This window comes from Pseudorca crassidens, unplaced genomic scaffold, assembly GCF_039906515.1.
Source record: "Pseudorca crassidens isolate mPseCra1 unplaced genomic scaffold, mPseCra1.hap1 Scaffold_64, whole genome shotgun sequence".
Classification (NCBI taxonomy): domain Eukaryota; kingdom Metazoa; phylum Chordata; class Mammalia; order Artiodactyla; family Delphinidae; genus Pseudorca; species Pseudorca crassidens.
In genome coordinates this window covers 2,003,580-2,027,932 of record NW_027136316.1, presented here as the reverse complement: position 1 = coordinate 2,027,932, position 24,353 = coordinate 2,003,580, and the positions used below count along the sequence as shown (strand labels likewise).

At 42.5% G+C, this 24,353-nt stretch overlaps 1 long non-coding RNA gene across 1 annotated transcript; it reads left to right on the top strand.

Annotated features, from left to right (window-relative positions):
- The first annotated feature begins 7,979 nt into the window (after positions 1-7,979).
- LOC137218245 (uncharacterized) lies at positions 7,980-23,853 on the top strand. Its single transcript, XR_010940568.1, has 3 exons — positions 7,980-8,381; positions 10,037-12,226; positions 21,708-23,853. It is a non-coding gene; the product is annotated as an uncharacterized lncRNA (long non-coding RNA).
- The last annotated feature ends 500 nt before the right edge of the window (positions 23,854-24,353 follow it).

The following is a 24,353-nucleotide window of genomic DNA, read 5'->3' as shown; positions in this document are numbered from 1 at the left end:
TCCGAAATTGAATTACCACTTTCTTGGGAAATTGATAGGTTATTTTACACAACACCTCATATGTTTCCTTTAGTAATATTTGTTCACAGTATATATATTTCTGAATATGTATGAAAGGCACATGCCGTATCAGCCCAGAGGAGCCATTGACGGGGCTTTAGAGATCAGTGACCTTTGAGCACGTGTTTGTAGAACTCACTCATAAAGAGTAGGACCTGCTGGACACATTGCAGACAAAGATGTACACAGATGTGATGCTGGAGGACGCCCGTTGTTTCATCTTCTGGGTGCATCTCTCAATACTTATTTACTTCCTTATGCATGTCTTATTGAGATAGGCTCTGCAGCTTCCACATATGCTGCTGCACTCTTGGCCCTAACTCATGCTTCTGTAGCACTTAGAGCAACCTGGAACGAATGTGTTCCTTTACTAATCACAGCACATGTGCCCATTCATGGAGATACAGTCTCCATTACCACAATCGCATGTACTCCATACTAGTCTGCCACCAACACACATAATAATGCTGGGCACAGATAAGGGCTATTTTATCTAACAGACAAGTGACTTTATGTTGCTAAGTAATTCTTCTGCTCGGGTGACTACTATGAGGTTTGAACACAGCAAAAACACATAACAGCTTGTATCACCCTTTCTACATGAACTCCAAGTAATAATCTCATGGGTCTTATGTTTATTGGATTCTGTTAGAAAACAGTGTTAACCATATTATGAAAACGTTGCTTCCTTCTTGGCTGAGACGTCTAGGCAGCCTGCAGACTGTCTTTCCTCTTGGGCAAGAACAGCAGCAGCCAGAGACTTTTACTGTCTTTGAGTGAAGTGTCGGGTGACAACCTTCAGTGTTTCCCCTCTTCAGGGTGCTTGAACCTGCGCTGCCATTGATGCCCTCACACTTGAGCCTTGGCATGTTGTCCTGCACTTACATTGCATGCACTGTTCTCAGCACAGAACTTTAAATCCATCTAGCATTTCCCACATGTATCAGGGCATCAGCTGTGCAAAGCAGATGTAATTTCCCAGTTGGAGCAAGAAGAGTAGGTGTGGAGGGAAGAGGAGGGTTTCCCCAGGCTGGGGTCCAAGTCAGCTCCAGACACATGTGCTCTGTGTGGGGAGGGAGCAGGACACTTGGAATGTCAACTGGAGGTTGGCTCGACTAAAGGATAATTTTAGAAATATATGTGAAGCCATTGAGTCAAATTATCCAGATTCTGTCATTATGCATCACACATCAATTTCTCTTCACGTTTCCCCCTGTACTTTTCACCTCAGTGAAGCAAAATTCCTGTCCACGTGGGACTTAAAATTTCATGTTTTTGTCTTTTCCACCGTCTCTTTAATAATTTTTCCTCTCATATTCCCTGTAGCGTCTGAATTTATTTTATTTTTCTTTTACCTAAACACTGAATATCTTATTAATATTTTTCTAAACCATGTTTCTATTCACTGGTGTATTCCTCAAATTCATGTTCTTTCCCCATGTAATGTACTTTTCAACAATTTAACCCCCAAATGTCACATGTGTCGTTTCTTATTTATTTATTTAATTTAATTATTGTTTTTGTCTTATTTCAAGCAAATACTGTGACCATTAAAAGCAAGAAATGAAAAAAAAAAAAAGCAAGAAATGATATCCAGGCAAGTTATTTTCCTGGTGGAACAATGTAGCTGTAAGAAAATAGTAAATTTCTTCAGGTGTGAACCCTGGTCATCCACATGTGAAACCTGGGAATGAGGTAAGTTAGGAATTCAGCAGACTCATAGAACTCAGTTACAGTGCAGTGTAAACACTAGACCAGCATAAAGTGTTCACTTTATGGACTAAATTAGACTGAATTTTGATGATAGCTAGTAGAAATGCTACAAAGGGGGGATATCCATTGCAGAAGATTTACATACTATGTGTATGTAACTGACATGGAGATCATTTTAACTGGAGAATATAATTCAATAGACTTACATACACATGAGTTTTCACAGCATAGAAAACACTTTTACTGTAATGAATGAAGGAGAGCCCTGAGGGATTTTTAATTCCTTAGTCAACATTGAATCCTCACACTGGATCTATCAATGCTAAAATCAAACTGAAAAGCCGGAGTTCATATCAAAATTCTCAGACATGGAAAAACGCTTATCAAGAATGTTTTACCACACATTTCAGCTATGAATTAATAATTTTGGCTAATAACCTCTTATTTTATAAATAAGTAGAATAAAAATATAGATTTGTTAAGTAATCTTAGAATGATAAATACAAAATTTTGAAACAATAAGTACTTTTGTAAATAGGTTAGCATTAAGAAATATATATAAACAAAGTTATATGTAACAATTATTATGATCCATTTAATTGTGATTGTCAGTAAGATTATCAGTTGCTTTCTCATCAGAAATTTTGCAGGCCAGAAGAGAGTGAAATAATATGCTTAAAGTATGGTGGAAACTACCTACCAACAATTCTATATCTTACAATATTATTCTTCAAAAATGAGGAACATGAGAGACAGTCTCAGACAAAAGCTGAAGGAGTTCAGTACCATAATATCTATCCTTCAAGAAATGCTAAAGGGAGTACTTCAAGTTCAAATGAAAGGACACCAGTAACTTGAGGCCATATGAAAATATATATGTCTCTGATAAAGGTAAATAAATGGACAAATAGAGAAAACACTATAATTTTGACTTGTAGCTACACTTTTTATTATTCTAGGATATTTTTTAAACCAAAATATTAAAATAATTATAAATTTATTGCTATTGCGTGATTGTTTCCCCCAAAATTCATATGTTAAAAATACAACCTCCAAATGTGTTGGTATTAGGATGTAGGGTCTTTGGGGGGTGCTTAGGTTATGAGGACAGAGCCACCATGAATATAATGTGTGTGCTTTTATTTATTTTAAAATATGTATTTATTTACTTATTAGGCTGCATTCGCTCTTAGTTGCAGCACGTGGGATCTTTGTTGTGACGCACAGGCTTCATATCTAGCTGTGATATGGGGGCTCGGTAATTGCAGCACACAGGCTCTCAAGTTGTGGCAGACAGGCTGTAGAGCCAGCATACAGGCTCAATAGTTGTGGTGCATGGGCTTAGTTGCCCTTTGGCATGTGTGATCTTAGTTCTCTGACCAAAGATCGGACTCATGTTCCCTGCATTGGAAGACGGATTCTTAACCACTGGCCTACAAGGGAAGTCTCTTGTGTGCTTTTAAAAGAGACCTCAGAGAGCTCTCTAGTCCCTTCCTCCAGGTGATGATATAATGAAAAGTCTATGACTCAGAAAAAGACCTTTACCTAACCACCTTGATCTCACACTTCAGCCTCCAGAACCATGAGAAATATACTTCTGTTTATAAGCTACCCAAGCTGTGGCATTTTGTTATAGCATCCCCAAATAACGAATTCGTACATCTACATTAACAGAAAACAATGTATACATATGTGACTTTTGACATTACATGTAATTAATGTGTAAATATGTGACTTGTGACATTAATAACATGTAATTAATGTGTAATGTAATTGGAGATGTAATAGAGATTTTGTGTGTGATTAAAATTATGTTGGTATCAGTTTAAGCTAGTTTGATAGGATTTTATATGTAACCTCCATGGTATCCACAAATTGATTATCTATAGAATATACACATAAGGAAATTAAAAGTAAGTCAAGTCAGTGGACTTCCCTGGTGGTCCAGTGGCGAAGACTCCACGCTCTCAATGCAGAGGGCCTGGGCTCAATCCCTGGTCAGGGAACTAGATCCCACATGCCACAACTAAGAGTTCGCATGCTGCAAAGAAGATCAAAGGCACCCCATGCCACAACTAAGACCTGGAACAGCCAAAGAAATTAATTTTGAAAATGAGTACAAAATGTAAGAACAAGGGACGTCAGTATGTGAGAAAATGTGGGACAGAAAAGCTATATGACATTACAGAAAACAAATTGGCAATTAAATGTCATTCCATATCAGTAATTTATATATATATATATATATACATATATACATATATATATAGTTTAAACTCATCAGTTAAAAAACAAAGATGTCCCCAGCCTTTTTCCGGCATCTGGGCCTGGAGGGGCTGCTCTAAAGACAGGCGAGCAGCAGGGAGGCCCACGGCAAATCCCAGCCCGATGCGAGCTGTTCATCGTTTTCCCGGGACAGCTCCAGGGTCTTGGTGTCCAGAGAGCTGCTGATGGAGGGCAGGGGCGGCCGCGGAGGTATATGGGACAGGTTGCTCATCAACTCCAAGTGTAATTCCAGAAAGAATTCCACTCTTCAAACAGGATAGAGAGGAGTCCCCTATTGGACCAAGTACAGAGCTTTCTCCCACAGATGGCTCAGGCAAACGAAAAGCTAAGGAAACAAATGGCAGCTGCACCACCTGGTCATTTCAATATTGAAAATATTGACGAGACTCTCAGAAAAGTTATGCAAATGGATGTGGCCTTGTTTGAGATGAATCAGTCTGATTCAAAAGAAGATGACAGTTCACAAGAGAATTCACAAGACAGTTCAGAGGACAGTTCAGAATTTGAGGATGAAGATGATAGCACCTCTTCTGAAGGTGAAGTCACCATCGATACAATTAAGCTTCCTCATTCAGAAGATGGAAAAGGCAAAATAGACGTTCTGGACCGTCCTGCCAGTGAAGAAAAAGAAAACAGGGACATAAACAATCTGAGAAACAGGTGATAGTTCCCGCTAATTCTGTGGAAAAGAATGTGGCTTGCTGGTTATTTTGCATTTCAGATACCTATAGTGTTTGTTTGCAAAAATGAATGTATTTTGCTTCTTGGAGAAACAGAAGCTAGCTTTTAAAGAGTTGGAAGAGATAGCATTTGGGGAATCTTCTAAGAGCAGACTGTTTTTGATCTCATGCTAAAGAGATTTAGTTTAGAAAGCTTAACTTTATGTATGGTGATGAGTGAATTTGTTGGCATCCTCTTTCATCAGCATAGACTTCGGAAATCTCAAACTTATTTTAAAGTAAAAATACAAGTTACCCATTTGTTTTTGTTTTAAATTGGCCTCTTGGGGCTTCCCTGGTGGTGCAGTGGTTGAGAGTCCGCCTGCCAATGCAGGGGGCAGGGGTTCATGCCCTGGTCCAGGAGGATCCCATATGCACGGAGCGGCTGGGCCCGTGAGCCATGGCCGCTGAGCCTGCGCATCCGGAGCCTGTGCTCCGCAACAGGAGAGGCCACAGCAGTGAGAGGCCTGCATACTGACAAAACAAAACAAAACCAACAAAAACTTAGGTTGGGTTTTTTTTTTAGGTTATTATAAAGTCACATTTATTTGTTACCATCAAAATGGGTTCATTGAGGGAGAACTTTTTTTTTTAAACATCTTTATTGGAGTATAGTTTCTTCACAATGTTGTGTTGGTTTCTGGTCTGTAACAGAGTGAATCAGCTATATGTATACATGTGTGCCCAAGTCCCCTCCCTCTTGCGTCTCCCTTCCACCCTCTCTATCTCACCGCGAGGGAGAAATTTTTTACAAAGTAAAGAATTACTTATATTTAGGTGCCCTCAGACATATCTACTTTAATTAAAAAATACAAATCCTTTCCACTTTGAGCTGGAAAACTGGTGCTCTGTGGTTTAATCACTGTCAGTGACTCTGTAGCCTCTCAATGCATGTAAAATTTGCTGGTTGGAAAATTTTGTGTTTTTTTTGGTTTTCTTTTTTCTTTTTCTCATAAAGGAATTTTTTGTTTGTTTCAGCTATTAAAATTATTCCTTCCAGTTGCCCACAGTTTTGAAACCTATTAATTGTAGAGAATAGGGACACCCCAGGAAAATAGGTCACAGTACATAAAATGGTAGTAACAGGTTTTCCCTTTCAAAAGGCAAAATGATCCTGCATTGGAGTTGCCTTTCTGCCACATTCTTGATCTTATTTAACTTGTTTGGGACCTCATCTGCCATGGGCCTGGCTTTGCTCAGGATATAGACCTGAGCATTTAAAGGACTGTCTCCAAGTGCATTGAGCTTCTGAGACTTGGTTGCCTAATATTTTAGGGGTTTGTTTTAATTATTTTTTCCTACTCCTCTCATTAGCTTATAACATCTTGTAAATACTCTGAAGATAATTCTCCAAGTGCCTTCTGGTATTTTCCATTGGGAATTGGAAATCGGCTGTGCACTCAAAGTATGCAGAAGTGAACAGATCTGGAAACGAGACTTCTCAGCTGCAAAGGGTATACTTTGTAGCACCAAACACAGCTGTGATGGATTATTGGTGTGACTATTTAAGGATTGTCTTCTACCAGATAATATTCATGCCACATTGTGGGAAGAGTTGTATTTGTCTGGTTCACCACTTAGCTTGGTGCATGTACACAGTAGGCACTGAATGATGTCGATAAATGAATTTACAGGTATATTGAGGATGTACAGGACATTTTAAGCCATGCTATCCATGCGGATATGAAAGTGTAACTTCACTGGAAATACAAAGCCAAGTAGAAATAACCTGATGGTCAGTGAAAGAGACTAGTCAGTCTAGAATACATATTAGTGTGTAGAATTATATTTCTCTCCTGCTATGGCCTTCTCATATAATACGACTAGGTATTCTATACAGTTAAAGAAGTCAACTAAATTCAGTTCCTCTGGACATTCTTATGACATAGGAGGAAAAGGAAAAACAAAAATTTAATATGTGATAGGGATGTCGTTTTAAGTAAGTGTAAAATGGTTGAATTATTTAATATACAGAGTCAGGGGTGGCTGTTTTTAAACAAATTTGGATACTAAGATAAATTATGTAGGTCTTAAAGACTTAAATATAAAGAAAGAAAATTATGTTTCATACTAAAATAGAGGTGAATATTTAATAACATTAAAAAAACAAAGATGGACAAGATAGACATAAAAAGGGTCCAACTATATGTTGTCTACAAGAGACTCACTCAGAAGTAAGGACATTCATATGCTGAAAGTGAAAATATTGGAAGAGATATTGCATGAGAACACTAAGCAAAGAGAAGAGGAGTGGCTCTTCTGCTTCTGCAGCTGAGGCTGTGGCCCCTACTTTTCAGGGAGTAAACAGAGGCAGGGGCAGGGGCTGGGGCGCCCCTCCCACTCTCTGCACCCTGAGCCAGGGAAGTCAGAGGGACTTGGTCCCCCTCCCGAGTTCCATTCTTCCTCCAATGAGAATGGTGCTAATCAGTAAGGACCAGGCTATAGAGCTGATTCACTGTTATAAAAGCAGAAATTAATACACCAGTGTAAAGCAATTATACTCCAATAAAGATGTTAAAAATAAAGAAAAATAAATAAAGACCTGGGGAAAAGAGATGGTCCCCGTGGAGAATGCCTATGTCCTAAGTTTATCTGCTGTCAGATTGGCTTGAGAGAGGGCAGGAGTTACATGATGTGTTCTCTCCCTTTAAATCCATTAACTTTTTCTTTCTTGATGTATGCACACACCCACACACACAAAACGAGTATAAAGCCCATATATATAGAAGGCTAAAGGGTTGGTCTATGAGCTTGAAAAGAGGGAAATAGAACACTTGAGGTCGACTGCAGCAATGTGTTTGTGTCTGTGCATTACTAGGTGGAGGGTCCACAGTATCCATCAGATACTTAAGGGAGAACATATCTCCCAAGTGTTCTGGATTTTGTAAATTATCATAGGACAAGAGTCTTCAAGAAAAATCAGGTAGCTCTCTCACACACCACTCATTAAAGTAACAAATATTTATTGAGAGTCTCCAGGATTCCAGCATGTGGAATTTTCTGGAGACTAAGAGGTGAAACGTATAACATAACCACCTTCACCAAGTTTATAGCTCAGTGGAGGCAATAAGAATTAATATCTCACAGTTTTTCTATTTAAGTAGGACTCAGGGTTTAAGGTAATTTTTCTGCATCGTGTCCACAGTGTCCCAGGACTGACGCCCTCCTGAAGCTCACCACCTAGAACACAGATCTGATTGAGCTAAACTGGTGATGCACCTGCTTCCCAACGAGGCTGTGGCCTCTAATGGCTGTCTCCCGCTCCTGTGTCCATGGCCTGATCAGGATATGGGAGACACTTAGGCTGATTCCTCAGTGCGTTGTGTACTTCCAAGGCCAAGAACTTGCTGAGCAAAACATAACTTCTTTACTTTTGTGAACACCTGGCCTCCAAAAGGCAGAAATATTTAGTGACAATGTACTGAGGACATAATTCCTTAGTCATACCCTGACCTAAACTCTCTGTCACAGAGACATGCAAAACCACGGAATCAGGCTTACGGGTCATGACTTGGCTGTGTCAAGAAGTTCTAGACCGTGTGGGAAGACTCCTCTCTCCTCTGAGATTTCTGCTTCAACCAACAGGGAGCAGCTTCCCTTAAGGTCTGAACGGAAACCTTGCAAGTTCACATATTGAAGTCCAGACCCTTGTACCTCAGAATGTGACTGTATTTGGGATAGGGCCTTAGGAGAGATGATGAAGTTAAAATGGGTCACAATGGTGAGCCCTAACCCAGAGCTGTGCCCCCTATGAGAAGATTAGGACACAGCCATGCACACTCAGCTTATAGAGTTAAGTCCATCTGAGGATGCAGCAAGAATGCAGCCACCTGCGAGCAAGGGAGAGAGGCCTCAGAAGAAACTGAACCTGTAGACACCTTGATCTCGAACTCAAAGCCTCCAGAGCTGTGAGAAAATTAAGCCTCCCAGTTTGCACTATCTTCTTCTGGCAACACTAGCAAAACCCTAATACAGCTTATTTATCCTCTATCCTCTTTCTTGCAAATAAAACTTATGAAAATAGCACCAGAAAACACAGTGTATAAAGTATTTGAAAGAAAAACGCCAGGGAGCCACTGCAGGGGCTGATGAACTACACATCCGTTGATTCCCCTGGTTTTCTTTGTCTGCTACCAAAGTAAGGGAAAATAGTCAAAATCACCATGGAAGACTTGAGTAGACATTTTAGAGAAGGCATAGCTCCATGGTGAAACAAACTTGACATGTACTCAGTTGGTAGAAATAGTAAATGCATTTTAATCCTTGGAGGTTTAAAAAATTCAATTTCTTGGATTTCTAGAGAGGTTGTAGTACATGTACATGGTTGAAGGTCCTGAAAATTGCATTACATTGTGCCCCACACCGCCTCCCCCTCTTTGCCCAGGAGCCCCTGCCCTCCACTGGTAGCCGTGTATCTGGTTTCCCACAACAAACTTCCAGAGTGTCTTTATGTGCATACAAGCAAATATGAATATACATTTCTCCTTGGCACCCTAATTAAAAACACAAATAGAATACTAGGCACGGTGCTGTTATATCTTGCTTTTATTCATTTGACAGTATCTTGCAAATTATCCTCTATCAAGACATCGTTTCCTGCATGACAGTGCACTGAATGGATGACGTACTATAATGCACTTTGCCAATCCACGTTGGGATGCACGCTGATATTCAATAATCCATTTATATTACAAACAATGCAGCAATGCATAATTCTGCTGCTAGCAAATGTGCAGGGTATGTTTCTAAAGGATTTATTACCTGGAGGGTTTTTAACTGAGAGCATTTGATAAGATACTCTGTTGCTGAATCCTTCTGTGGAGACTAGCAATGAGCCTTTCTCTTTCTGTAAACTGCAACTTATCAGATCTGCCCCCCCACATATCTTTAAGAATGCTTTCCAGCCTCTTGTACCATTCAGAAACCCTCCATAATCTGCTCAGCACCTCTCTTTATTCTCACACCCGTCACAGCCTTACCTGGCACATACCTGCTGTCTCCACCTTGCCCTCTGCCCATTGAGCAGGACTTCGAAATACTGAAAACCCCTCTTTGATCATCTTCAATTAATCAGCTACTGTGTGACTCAACTTTACTCAGTTTTATCACTAATTACAAACAATGGTAATTACAATACAGTTGAGTAACGACAATAGTAATTTTCGGTTCTGTAGATCTCAGAATTTCTCACTTCACCAGTGTCTACACTAGTGGATCTCAAAACAAATTCTCAAGTCACTGAAATTGTTTCTTGCCAGGACAATGCTGTATGGTCATCTAGTCGTCCTTGCAGCAGCGGACGCCAGGTAACAACCAAATGGAGGAAAAACCACCGGGATACATCTGGATGGCACGGAAGAGAAGGTGCGCCTCCACCCATCCGAACTCATCCCCTCTGGCCCACCACAGGTCCCATTTCTCTCCCCGGGTTGTCTCCTCGTCCACACGCGCGTTCAGAGGCCATTCCGGTACGAGATTCTCACGAGGAGCCTCTGACAACCGCGCCCACCCAGGACCGCGCATCGCCTCGTGCCTCTTCACGACCATCACCAGACGCCCCAAGCTCCTCCCCATTTCCCCATTTGTTAGGCTTCTCCAACCACCAAGCCACAGGCGGAACCGTGGCTGCGCCTGTAGCGCCCTCCTCTCTCGCCTGCGACTGTCCTTGTTTTCACCTGTGGTGAGAGAACCTGGTCCACACAATCGCTTCGCCGACGAGGCCAGCAGAAGTGGGGACGCCGGGCGCTCCCCCGTAGACGCAGCTCGGCCTGCAGGGGAACACCGTCTGCGGAGCCCCATGACCGCTTCTCGCGGATTTCGGAGAAAGTAACCGCAGGGGAGGAGCTCCACCACGGCGACGGGACCGGGACGCACTGTTTTCCCAAGGCGGCCAAGAAGCAGCACCGGGCGTCCTATTGGATGGGGCGTGGCGGTCCCGTGGGAAGGAGGACGTGAAGGCCAGGGTCGCACTTCCAGTGCCTCCTCGTTACGCCATTCGGGGCCTACGCACTGCGGAGAAAAACATATTTGGGAATAAGGGCGAAAGGGATCAAGAGAGAAGGCCGGCGGAAACTTGTCGGCGTCCACGTCCGTAGGAGACTTTGAATCACTCTCAGGCGACACTTGGAAAGCGGAAGTACGACCAACGGGCCACACGGACGACTTCGTGGATGGATACCCTCTCTTGACCACATGCTTCAATGTGGGCGTTTCACGCGCAAGAGACACAAGGGAGTGCCGGTCGAAACGAGCAGACCCACCATTCAACGACTTCTAGGGAGCGCAGCGCCGGCCTCACACTACACATGTCTGCCCGTCCAAATCCCGCGAGAGCAGCATGCGCCCATGCCCCGGAGACCGGGACCCAAGCGCGACAGCCAACAAGCACATCGGGCCCTCCAACGGCCTCAACGCCCGTGCCCGGTGCGTTCCCGACGTCCGGAGTGGGACGCTGGTGGACCGATGTGGTAGAAAATGAACGCTCCTAAAGTGACTCAGAAGGACGGACCATCGAGCCTCAGGCGCTCCGGAGGGCTCGCAAGAACCTTTCCCTACACAACGCGGCGGGCGGCCCAGGTAGGGTCGAGTCCGCTCAGTTCCCGTGGCCAGAGGGGCACGGGCGGTTGCTGGTCGACCAAGCCAGGCAGCCCTCACACCACACTAGGGAGCGAGGCAAGGCTCACATCCTCGTAAACCTACACACCCAATCTCCAGCGAACGCAGGAGGAGCCCATGCCCCGGGACCACCGGGACAGTCGCCACACGTATAGCCGGGCTCCCGGAACGCTGCCTCGCGCCCGGCGTCCGAATGTCAGCTCTCGCGAAGATCGCCGAAGCTCCGGAGACAAGGGACGATATAAAAGCGGCCGCCAGGTGGCGCCCGACCACCGGCTCGAACGTCCCCGGGCCGGATCCCGATCGCCGAAAGGCGAGGGTGCAGTGCCGGCCGCCCAAAAGCCCGAGCTCGTCTCGGGGAGTCCGCCTCGGAGCTAGCGCCCGGCTCGGCACGACACGGCGCGACCCCGGCAGCAGACGGGAGACGAGGAGCTGGGAGGATGGTGCCGGGAGGCTGCCGCGAAGGAGACGCGCTCTTCACGCTATTCCTGGGCCGCCGGCCGCTGTAAACAAGGAAAATTCTGCAGGGGGATGGACCGCGTGAACTGTAAGCTGAAACCATGAACGTACCAATAGAAAACACGGACGACATTTTATTCTGTAATTGCAGAGTGGAGATGTTACTAAAACATCAAAAGCAGGGCCCAGAAGCCATAAAGGAAACGATTGATAACTTGACCGCCTAATTGATCTTTACATATTCCACAAGCAAAGTCAAATGACAAGAAGTGGGTAGGTGGGAACATTTGTGCAAATACATGTGTACTAAGAATATTGATATCAGTATTACTTAAGAACAGAACATTTAGAAAACAGCCAATGAGAGGGACCAGGTAAGTAAATTTCAAGTACACTCAGACAATACAGTAATATCACTTTGTGCTTTGGTTTATTGATTTTTTTTTAAATGAGCTGGATGTATAGGTATTGACTTGGAAAAAATGTTGATGACAAGCTGTTTAATGAAAAGAGCGAGTTTATATATATCTTTTGAAAAGAGTAAATCGAAAAGTAGAGGATTGGAATAGGTAAAGCAACTTTGCAAAACGAGTAAATTCCTCCTTACAGCCTGGACTCAAGAACCAGAAGGATGAGTGTGTCAGAAACAAACATGAGCCACACTTCCTGCTTTTCTGCCCCCTCCTTCTGCAGTCCTGGGACAGGCAGCTGGCATCTCAGCCCCTCAATGTCTCTCCTCCACCCACACCCAGAGCTACCTACAGGCAAGAAGAACTTTCACTCTGCAGGCCTGGCCTCCCTATGTTCTCAGCCTGTTTCTTCATATCAGGAACCCTTAGCAATTCACTTGGTTTGCCCAGTCGTCCATGCCGAGGGTTGCTGGCCCCAACCTACACCTGTGCAACCTTTCTGTCCAAAAGCTTTGAGCTGATTTCCCAAGGGAAGAACATTCCCCTGACATAGCAGGTATGAGCCAAGAGGACAACTGGAAGTTCGCGTCTGGATCCATCATACAAATTTTGTGTGCACTCAACTCCCAAAGACACAAGAGCGACGGAGGGGCCACTGTATTGGTAGCGCAACATGGCCATTGCTTTCTAAAAACACGCAGGCTGAATCAGCAAGTCCAGCTGTGGCACCAAGAAAAAAGAAACGCACACACACATATCGGCAGGTAATCCATACTCCTGCCAGGTCTGAGAGTGGTGGGAGCAGAAAAGAGATCATTGTTGCCACTCCTTGGGTCCCCTGTGCTGACAAACCCTGGTGGCTGTATTGATGTTACTGGCGGGGAGTGAGGGCTTCGAGCTCCCTAATCTGTCATTTCCTGTCCAGTGCCTTACATTTCATTCTATCATACACTTTCTCCTCAATACACAGTTACAATTAAGAAAAGAATAATCTGCATATGTTACATTCAATTTTCAAGTTTGAACAAAGGTGAAGAACACATAGGGAGGGACTTCCCTGGTGGCGCAGTGGTTGAGAGTCCACCTGCCAATGCAGGAAACATGGGTTTGATCTCTGGTCTGGGAGGATCCCACGTGCCGCGGAACGGCCAAGCCCGTGAGCCACAACTACTGAGCATGCGCGCCTGGAGCCCGTGCTCAGCAATAAGAGAAGACATGGCAATGAGGAATCTGTGCCCCTCAACGAAGAGTAGCCCCTACTCGCAGCAAGTAGAGAAAGCCCGTGCTCAGCAACAAAGACCCAACACAGCCAAAAATAATAAATAAATAAATAAATAGGAAACTCTTTAAAAAGAAAAGTACACATAGGATAATTGAGTTATTGTGAAGGAAGGAAATTTTATTTATCATCTTTTGTAGACTTAAAAATGTTCAAATATAGTCTATAAAAAGTTTAATATTTTAAAAATTAGAAATAGTAAATAATTCCTCATTACTCTTTATTGTCCAGCATCCACCTCCACCCCAGCACCTTTCACATCTGCTCCACCCCCCACCCCCCCACCACCACCCCGGGTCTGCAAACTTGTTTCTCTCATTACTATCACCTGTGTTCATCATACACCTAAGGCTGTTGTAGTCATTCACATGGTAATTAGGGAATTTTTCTTTACTGAGGCTAAGGGCTGTATTTATTGTTTTTAGTGAAAATCTCTCCCATGTGTTCTGTGAAGTCACAGCACTAATGGAGTCTGGAACAAGTGGGTGTGAATGCCGGAAGGAGATTATTTCCACATCAGTCTCCCTAACAGGGTGGTGAACATAACTGGCATTAGTATTTCATGGGTGTACTTAGAAGATCCAGGCCAAAAGGAGAAACCTGACCATTTGGCAAAAGAGGGACCAATTCAAGAATAAAAATAAGTCTCTTCTCACATGTTGTTTCATTGTAAGGAACTCAGCCAACACTTGTCCGCCTCTGCATACTTATGCAGGGTCAGATGAAAAACTGAGCAGGTAAAGATGAGGAAAGGGAAAGCAACCAAGAGAATCCAGGCATTTAAAGCATTGTTAGGCATTCCAGGCATGAATCCCCAGCCACTCACCTGGGAATGAGCTCTACCACCTAACCCCTGAGCATGTGTAGATATGGTGAACCCCCCTCTCTCCAGCGTCAACAATAAGGCAGTGTAGGCTACTGCACATAATCAAGACAGTAATATTTTCATTTACACATAAAACATGAAAATCCTTGGGTGTTGTACTTCTATTAGAGCTACTTTTTCAGAGTTATTTCATTAATGTTCATTTCCTAGGAGTTACACCAAACTGCAGGAAACCCGCACAATGATCAGTTGGGGAATGTTGACTCCACAGAAAGAACACCACTCTCAAATGTTTCATGAAATAATTCTTGATCAAACGCACCAGGATTTTTTCTCCAACACCCGCCCCAGTGCTTCAGAGGCCCCACCCTCCCTGCTGTGCCCTCTCCCCACACCCCGGATGCCCTTGCCCTCAGTCACCTTGGTTCCTCCCCATGTGGGAATCAAGCAACATGAGGGCCTCAACCCTATTGCTGCCCTCCATGGCCTTGGACCATGTGGCCAGGCCACTTTGGATCTACTTCATGGTGGGGAAAACAATCCAGGGACTCATGTCTTGTTGGAAGGTCTTGTCACACAAATCAGGGCTAAAAACCCCTTGCACAGGAAAGCAGCAGGAGTACGTACATCATAAGCCAACTGCTGGGTACCACAATCCACACAGGGCAGACACGCTCATCAAATATAGAGTGAAGTTTAATTTGGGGTGAAATTTAGTCGACACCTTCAGATACATTAGTGAAAGAGTAGGTGGAGTTCTGTCCTACTAAATGTCATGGGGAGAAACATTCTTCACTTCATAATTTTTCTATAGGAAAGTATGTGTCAACTGTCAAGTGCTACCCAAGTCAATGTTAATCATTAACTACTGCATAGACAAATACTGATAATGTGTCAGGAAGAGGGGTGGATCACAGCCCTTTGATCCTGAGATCCTGAAAAGAGAAAACATTCCTTTTGAGACCCTGTGATTGAGATTTACCTACGTTTGCTTATTTATCTTTAGTACAACCCTGTTACTTATAGATTAGTTACCTTTTAACAAGTAACATAAGCTAGGTTCTGAAATTTTGCTTATGTGAGAAGATCATGCAGCTAGAAAATGACAGAGCTAGAATTCAAACGTAACTCAGGCTGTTTCTGAATCTCAAATTCCTAAATATGCTGGTGTTGAGGTGTGGATCCCAGATTCAAGTTTCACCTGGATATGTCACCTATCAAATCAGTGGCTGGAATCCTCCCTGTTATCATAACACTTCCCCTCCAGTCTGTTCACACAATGACTACCGTGCTTAGGGTCTCCAAACACAGGAATCCTCCAGTGCATTGACCCAGCCTCCCGATCATTCCCATGTCTCCTGAGTTTTATGGAACAATTCTCAGGTCCCTCTGACCTCTCAGCACAGCTGATGATCAAGACCCCAATGAGAGATGACAAAAAACTCCTCTTCCTATGGCTGCATCTATCATACGTATCTCCCAATGCGTTTTATAAATATCTGCATCCTACCAGGACGTGATCATAAACCATTCTCCCATGCTTTGCACACACTTCGAATGTTCCCCTTGTTTCTTTGAATCCCTGAAATTCTCACCTTCCCTCACTTTCAACAGTGTGCTCACCTCCTACCATGCAGATGAAGTAGAATATTCGAAGAAATGTGTCAGCTCTCTGTCATGAAGTCCACTCGTATTCCTGCATCTTCACCCATTGGCGATGCCGCTCCTGTTTAAACTGAAAGTCATTTCTACGCCTGGATAAGCCCATTTTTCTCAAATGTATCCCCTTCTCTCCTGCTCTCTGGAGGATGTTTTATTATTAATTGTAAACTGAAGCTCTTCTACCAACGAACACCCATCTCTTCCCAGTCCATTCCCTTTCATCTTTTTCAGTTTCTTCATTCTTGAAACAAAATCTCTGAACCAATTTATCTCTAGTTCCTGCCCAATGAATTTCCTCCTTCCAAAGTAAACTGAAAGAGCAGTGCAGGATTAGTGACAATCTCTGGGCGCCCCTCCCACAGTTTGATTTACTAGGGGTGATCTCCCTGTTACTGTTGACTTGAGTATACATAAACCTTTATAACATTATAGTTATCTCTCCGTGATTAAATCCAATGAATGTTTCTCGTATTTTACTTGGACCCAAGCAGAATTGGACTATGACCTCCGTCAGGAAATTTATATTTCCAAGGTCCTCTGACATCACAAACTCCCCACTGCCTTTAAACTAGTCAGTTCCTGCCAGTGTACTGTGCGCAGTTCTCCTCAAACAATACTATTTCAACATCTCAAGACTCCATTGTAGCCCTCTTCTCTCTTTTTACTATATACACCATCTTCGAAAACTGTTATAATTATTCAGTCTTCTCCTGTTACCACTATGATAATAATGCGTAAAAACGAATGCTAGATTTCATTTCTGAGGTCTCATCCATAACTGCATGGGAAGCAGACACCTACAATGAAATGTATATCAGACAGAAGCCAGGAACTTCCTCCCCAAATAAAAACTACTACTCCTCTCGTCTGCAGTTTCAGATAGCAGCTCCACTAATTATTTGGGGCTCAGTCATCGACATAACGTCCCAGAACCACACAAACAGAACCAAGCATCGATTTTATCTCTACAATGAGCACTCTCGTCTCTGTTCATCTCCTCCCTGATATACACATACATAGTTCCAGCTACACTTATACCGCTTCACTTTCAGGTTAAATGTCAGTGCCTCAGAGATTCCTTCTTTAAATTACTAGCTGAGTAACTCTCCTCTCTCTGTTGTCTTGAATAGAACCTACAGGCAACACCCGTAATATTTCATGATATCTCTACTCAACATTTTCTTTTCTTTTCTTTTTTTCCTGTTTTCCTCTCTGGACAAATTGCAGAAAAGTAAACCGTAGAGTCATAAAGCAAGTTTCTCTTGACTATTACATAAGGATTGTAAATGCACAGAAATTCCATGTACACAGTAAGCTAATCTACTCTCAGATGGCCTGTGACCAATGTTCTTTAATCAAATTAAATAAGTATCTTTAAATTAATAATTCTTTGAATAATAAATGACTTTGATTCCTCCTGGGGAAAATTTTATTTAGTAATCACCAGAAACAAAATGTGTGGGAAAAGTGTGTTTGTGTCTTTACTTAAGTATGCAACTACCACACACCTGAGTTCAAAGTTTTAGTCTCTTTCTATAGAATCAGGCAGAGAATTGTCTGTGGGCTCCTGTTAATAGATCTGATAACGTCATATACGGTATAATCATAAAGAACTCCTTTAATCTGGATGCCAATCAGGATAAATCTAATCAAGGAAAAACTTCCCTAACAAAAACTTTTCCTCTCAACACATTAACCACTTAGATACATGTAAGGAAAGTATAAGAGATTCCTTTAATTTGCTAATATTCTAAAAACCTCCGAAAGCAGTCTTGATGCCTTGGCCGGAGGTCTCACTGTTTTGTGAATTGTGGCCAGTTCTGGGAAGAGAATTGCAGCTGGAGGATTAGTCTTTATATAAATATGTTTAACCTACAAACAGCCCATCAGGTTGTGGGTTTTGTGTGGCTTTATATAAGGACTGGTGTTGTTTGATTTTATGAAACATTCAAGGAAGATATTTTTAGGGTTTTATAGCATCTGTATTTTAATACCAAGGTAAATAATAATTAAATTATAATCAATTACATGAAGTTTCCAGGGAGGCAGGAGAGAAAAGAATACAATTGGAGAAATTGGGCTTGGCCAAGGAAGAGATGATTCTTCAATTCTTACTATGGGCTTGGGAATAAACCGTGAGGAATATTTGTAGATTTTGTGACAGTGAGCTGAAGAATTTCCTCAAATTATCTGATTAATCTGTCTAGTAGAAGGTGGTCCCTTTTGTGGAAAGTGGCAAAAGTACTGAGAATGATTAAAAATCAAAAGATATGGAGAAGGTCTGAAATATTTGTGAGGCATAGAATAAGACTGAATCATCTAGATATAGTACAATGTCCAGGGATATTTGAAAGATGTTGGGAGATTTGCAAACCCCACCAGATTTAATATCCTAGTTAGATTCAGTCATGGAAGAAGCAGGTACTTGGAGCCCTCCAAGATTGGAATCTTGACCAGCAAATGTGATGAATTTGGAAGGAATATGGAAAGAGGAATATGGAAATTGTTGGTCTTCATAACTATATGTTGAAATTACTTGATTTGATTAATTTGGAATAAAAATGAAGACGGTTGGCACACATGTTAGGAGAGTGGGGTCAGTGCACTGGAGGTTCTCCTAGCATTTGGAGCGAGGGAGGAAACTGACTAATAACTTGGAATATCATGGGTTAATTACCTTTAAAAACTCTTTGATTTTTATTTCCTAATAAATAAATTTGGGAAACTAATATTTCCCTTATGAGAAGCAGTAGCCAAAGCCTTCTTAGTTTGACCGTGGGAAACAAGATTACTCCTCTTTTCTCATAGACCAGTTCACATTTGCAGGTGGGGTGGTTGTTCACTCCCAGGTAAAGATTTATGGGTTCATGACTCTTAGGTCTGAAAACTCTAGATAGGGTTCAATTCTCATGGCTTTCTTCCCTTTCCTTGGATTTGCCTGCTCAGAGTAAACAGTGTCTCTGAGAGAGAACACTAGCAGCTGAGTTCTTGGCAATGTGTCCCCAGGTGAGTGGGGACTTGCTCTTTCTCCTGAAGTGGTAACTTTGTTTCCGGTGGATAGAAAGGTGTCACCACTTGGACTGAGTGCTCTAAGTGTATCCTGGTGGAAGTGAAGGCTCTGAGCACTAGTCCTGTCGTCTGGCATCTCTGTGAGGATCGTGGAGTAGGGCAAGAGCTAATACAGCAACCGTCTCTTTTGCAACATTTACACCGAGGTGCTGCAGACTCCATGAAGGCTGCAGCCTTCATATGATGGTAAAGTGGGCACATGAGAGGTTGTATTTCTCTCCCCTCAACCATGGACTTGACGGGGGTGTGACTCACTCCATAAGGGAGTCTGCGGTGCAGTGAGCTCTGTCATGTGATGGGCACAAGTTGAGGGATTAGCAAGAACAGAAGTTCAAAGTTTGGCAGAGGAGGAGGTGTGTGGACGGGTGAGTTCAATACGTCCAGGGTCAGAGGTGTTGGCTAGAGGGCTGTGCAGGGCTGAGGGGCAGGAGAAAAAGAAGAAGACCTTCAGCAGGACTGGCCCAGAGGGGAGGGTGGGGCCAATTTGCTTTTTTTTCCCTTTGTTTCTCCAATTTTTAATCTGTTTTCTCAGAATACAATTGACTATTTTGAAAACTCTAAAAAGTCAAAACAAAATACTTCCATTCATTCTTGTTCCAAACTAGCCATTTTCCCCCTGTTTAGGTAACCTTTGTTCAGAAACTGGAATCACTTTACAGAAAGCATTTTTTCCTTAATTGGTGCATTGAGTAGGATATAGTAGGTAGAGGAACACTTAGGAAATCGTGACGATATGTGAAGCCCTGGAGAGCCCTGGACCATCGAGAGTCTCCGATTAGTCTCAGAGCAGGGAAGACAGGAGGAAGCTACAGGAGAGACAATGATAGTCAAAGCGATGAGGTCCCAGGAAACGAGGAGGGAAAGAGGGACCTCAACCCACAGGAAAGGTCAGTTGGGGATCATCTTACAGTTTGGCAGCCCCGGGACCGCTGGCTTGTGAAGCTGAGCCCATCTGTCCTCCTATCTGGTGATGAATGCATGGTCTGTGTCGAGGTTAGGTAGGCAGCAACTGCGGACCCCAAGTTGTATACACAGTCTGTTCACTCACACAAAATGGTGGACATGGCATCAAGGCTCTCTGACTTTTTAATGACTAATTCACCTGTAGCTTTTATTTATTGAGTTTTGTTATGTTCAAACATGTCATGTCAGCTCATTTAATCACTCAACTCTCTTGAGAGGTTATTAAGGTATTTTCCACATGAGAACAGTGAGGTTTGTATTGGGGAATACTTTGCCTGTAGTCACTGCTGATAAGTGGCGGAACATGTATATTGCCTGTCTTGTGCTAAGTCTGTAGATTTAACTGAAAGTAGTGGGGAACAGGGATATTTATGAATTCCCAGGTACACATTTTTTAATTGCCAGTCAGCTCAGAATTAACATTCTGTTGTGGACTGTGCAGGTTATTTCACACCACCCCTCATGTGATGCTCCTTTACCATGAAAGTCACTCTGTATTCAGAGTGTGCCCATCTCTGTGATGCACCTGAAAGGCATACGCCAAGTCAGCCCAGAGGAACATTGGACTTGACGTCAAACAGGTTTGTGCTTTTGATACACACAACTGCCTTTTCTCATTACTGTCACCCTCGACCATCACCTCTGGACATTTGGGTAAATGGGGCAGCCTGAACCAGAATGTCCTGCATGTTTTTAGGAATCAGTGACTTTGAAGACATGTGATTGTGAACTTCATCCAGACCTGGGGTAATGTCAATTGCAGGTTTCTTTGAATGAAATGTCTCTGAAATCTTGTTGAAGTCAATGTAGAAAAATCCCTCCGATGGTGTCACAATTCTGTGAACGTATCAATCTTATTAATCTAACCTTCCGTATATTCCTTGGCCTTAGAGGAAAGGATGGCTCTGTGGCTACTGGTGCTAAACGTCAATGCAGCACCCATTGTTTCAGTCCCTCCTTTCCGGTGCTTTTCCTCATCCTTATCTCACCAACATCCCAGCCATTTTATTTTTCGTTTGTTTTACCCTTCAAGATATATTCTAATTGTCAATATCCTATAATATGTTTCCAATTTCTTATATATTGCTCCATTTCATACCTTTTCTCTGTGTTAAAGATCAACATTTTAAACATGTTCACAGACAGTAGCTTCAGGAAGAAGCCATTTATCTGAAGGTCAATAGTAAGTTTACAGGAATAAACCCCGCTGTCCACATAAGAGATATGATCTTAGGGTAAGAGGTATTCAGCCCAACCATCTGACTGAAAGGGGACTTAAAGGCTGGCCCGGCAGAGGCCTTTGAATAGTTTTCATTTGGAACCATTTTCCCCCAAAACAAACTGTACCTTGAGTTTCAAAAGGGCAGTTGCTTAAATGTAGTTCATGTATATAGTGTTTGAAAAATAAAGAAGACCGAAAACTTAATCAGAAAACGATGGTAGTGAGAGGCTACAAGTTAGAAAAATCTATATGAATTCAGCAAAGTGAGACTCTATGTGAATATAAGTAACATGGTGTGTGGGGGTAGGTAGTTAGTGGAGACCATCACTGAGGGAGCAGCCTAGAATTCATGTGTAGAGAAGTATAGAAATGAATTTTATGTGAGCAAACTTTTAATAGTCTTTCCTTTCCTTATCAATAGTAGGGACTTCACACTGGAGAAGAGCCCACTGAATGTAACAAATATGAGGAGATTTCACATAGAACTCAACTATCACGCCACATGAGTGACCTCTCACAGGACAGAAACCCTATGCTTGCAATCAATTTGGAAGAGCCTTCAGCCTTTATTCATCTTTGAATTAACATAAGATAATTTAGACTGGAGTGAAACCATGCAGGTCTCATCAATGTGGGAAGGCTTGTAGTCAATGCTGTAACCTTAGATGTCATGAGAAAACTCACCCTGAAGTGAACCCTTATATATGTTATAAACGTGGAAGATAGTTTAGCTGCAGCCTCACATTTAAATACACCAGAAACTCACACTGGAGAGAACCCTTAATGTGATAAATGTGGGACACACTTCAGCAGAGCCTTAACTTTTATTCACACTGATGAACTCACAAGGTGAGAAGCCCTCTGTCTCAAAACACTGTAAAATCTGGTGCTTCATTTATTCTATTCCTTTTATATTTTCACTCAATGTGCCTCTCATGACTTAAAATTGAATTACAAATAAACTTAATTTTTTCACAAGATTCCTAGTCCTGGAGAATTTTTGGACCCGGCCATGAAAATTCCAAGAAATCAGTCAGGCAGGGGTTTATTCCTGCAACAGAATTTCTTAGCCAAAATGTTTTTCCCCCCACAAAGAACAGATAGATATGTCAGGACCAAGAAGGTGGAAGATCATTCCAGAAACACAACATTGTAAAACAACTATACCCCCAATAAATAAAATAAGGTAAGATTAAAAAAAAATCATTGCAGACATGGAGAGTTCCATTTTCAGATTTGGAGAGGGTAGGGCCTGCCTGATAAGGTCTGGCTCCTCTTCAGATAAATTGCTTTTACTTTGTTGGCCTAAAAACATTCATTATAACCCTAAAGTCCACGGATGTCTAATGGGTGAAAACATGGTATTGTAGGGGGCTATAAAGCATGGGATGTTGCCTGCAACATTTGTGTGTCTGTGCTCCTGTCTGTGTACATGCACACGCACACACACAAACGTGCAAGCAAGGGAGAGAGCATATAGCATCCATCTGATCCTAAAGAGAAAATGTGAGTCTGGAATCAATGGTATAAATGTGTCATCAGGAGAGAGAGTATCCAAGATACCTTAGTCACTAATTTATCAAATTTTCAATTATTAATGAATATTTACTGAAAGCTTCCAGGATTTCAGAACTTGGCTTGTTATGAGGACTAAAATGTAAATAATACAATGTTCTTATCTTCGTAGAACTCTACATTCTAACGCAGTCAATTCAAATACACTGCAATATAAAATTTCTGATATTGAAAATCAAACATACATAAGGGTTTACAAATTGTGTAACTACAAAATGTTTCCTCCTAATTTACAAAGAAAAGTTGCCACTTTATAAAATAAAATTGAGATTTATAACAGTATCATTATAGAACTTTGGAAGGCCAAAAATTGTCAAAAAGACTGGGTTTTTAAAAACTATTTTACAAAATTCTGAACTTTTGAAAAGCTATTCTGCAAGATTTGGGAAGAATAAAGATAGATTTCCCTTTCTAACAGCCAAGATAATTGTTCAAAATATTATGAAGTAAGTATTTTTAAATTAACTGTTCAATTACAAAATACACTTTTGAAAATCAATAATGGTTTTTATGAGAATACAAAAACTGCTGCACATGCCCACTAAAATTCCATTTAGCATCCATTTTAATCGAGATTCAATGGGGCACCATTTTATTTATTCATTTATCTTCTTCCAGTTTTACTGAGGTATAACTGACATAGAGCACCGTGTAACTTTACAGTGTATAATGATTTGACTTACATATGTTATGAAATGATTATCACACTAAATTTAGGGAACTTTCATCATCTCATATAGACACAAAATTAGAGAAATAGAAAAATGTGTTTTTCTTGTGATGGGAACCTTTATAATTAATTCTCTGAACCACTTCTATGTATAGGAGACACAAGTGTTAATTATCTTTATCATGTGCTACCTTGCATCCCTGGTATCTCTTACTAGTTGATGCTTGCAGTTTGGGCCACCTTCATCCAGTCCCACCCCTTCCCACGCCCTGCCTCTGTGGACCACAAATCGGACTGTTATTGGATGAGTTTCTTTGCTTGTTGGTTGACTGTTGAAATATAACTGATCTACAACACTATGTTACTTCTTGTTACACAACAGAGTAATTTGGAATTTCTATACATTTCAAAATGAGCACCATTTCCTCTGCTTGGGGAGGGGCCAGGGCACCGGCGCTTCTGAGGCCCTGGGCCCCGCCGCCAAGTTCAGGGAAATGCCCCTGTCTGCGGAGGATGAGGCAGCCTCCAGGTGCCAGAGGATATGCTGGGATCGCGCCCCTTCTCTCTGTCCTCCGACCCCAATTTCCCGTGGCGGCGGCAGAGACACCGGGCTGTTCTGTGCGCCGAGGGAGAGAAGCGGGTGCGGTTCCTGCCCCGCGGGGCTGAGCCCGGCCGGCGGGAAGCCCTCTGCCGGGCCGAGGATCCGCTGTACCGCCCGGGGTGCTCCCATGACTGCCGCTTCCCGTGAGCGCGGAGGAGCGGGACCATCTCCTGGGCCTGTAGGCCGCCCCGCTCCTCTCCTCGCCGCCTCCAGGGCTCCCGCCA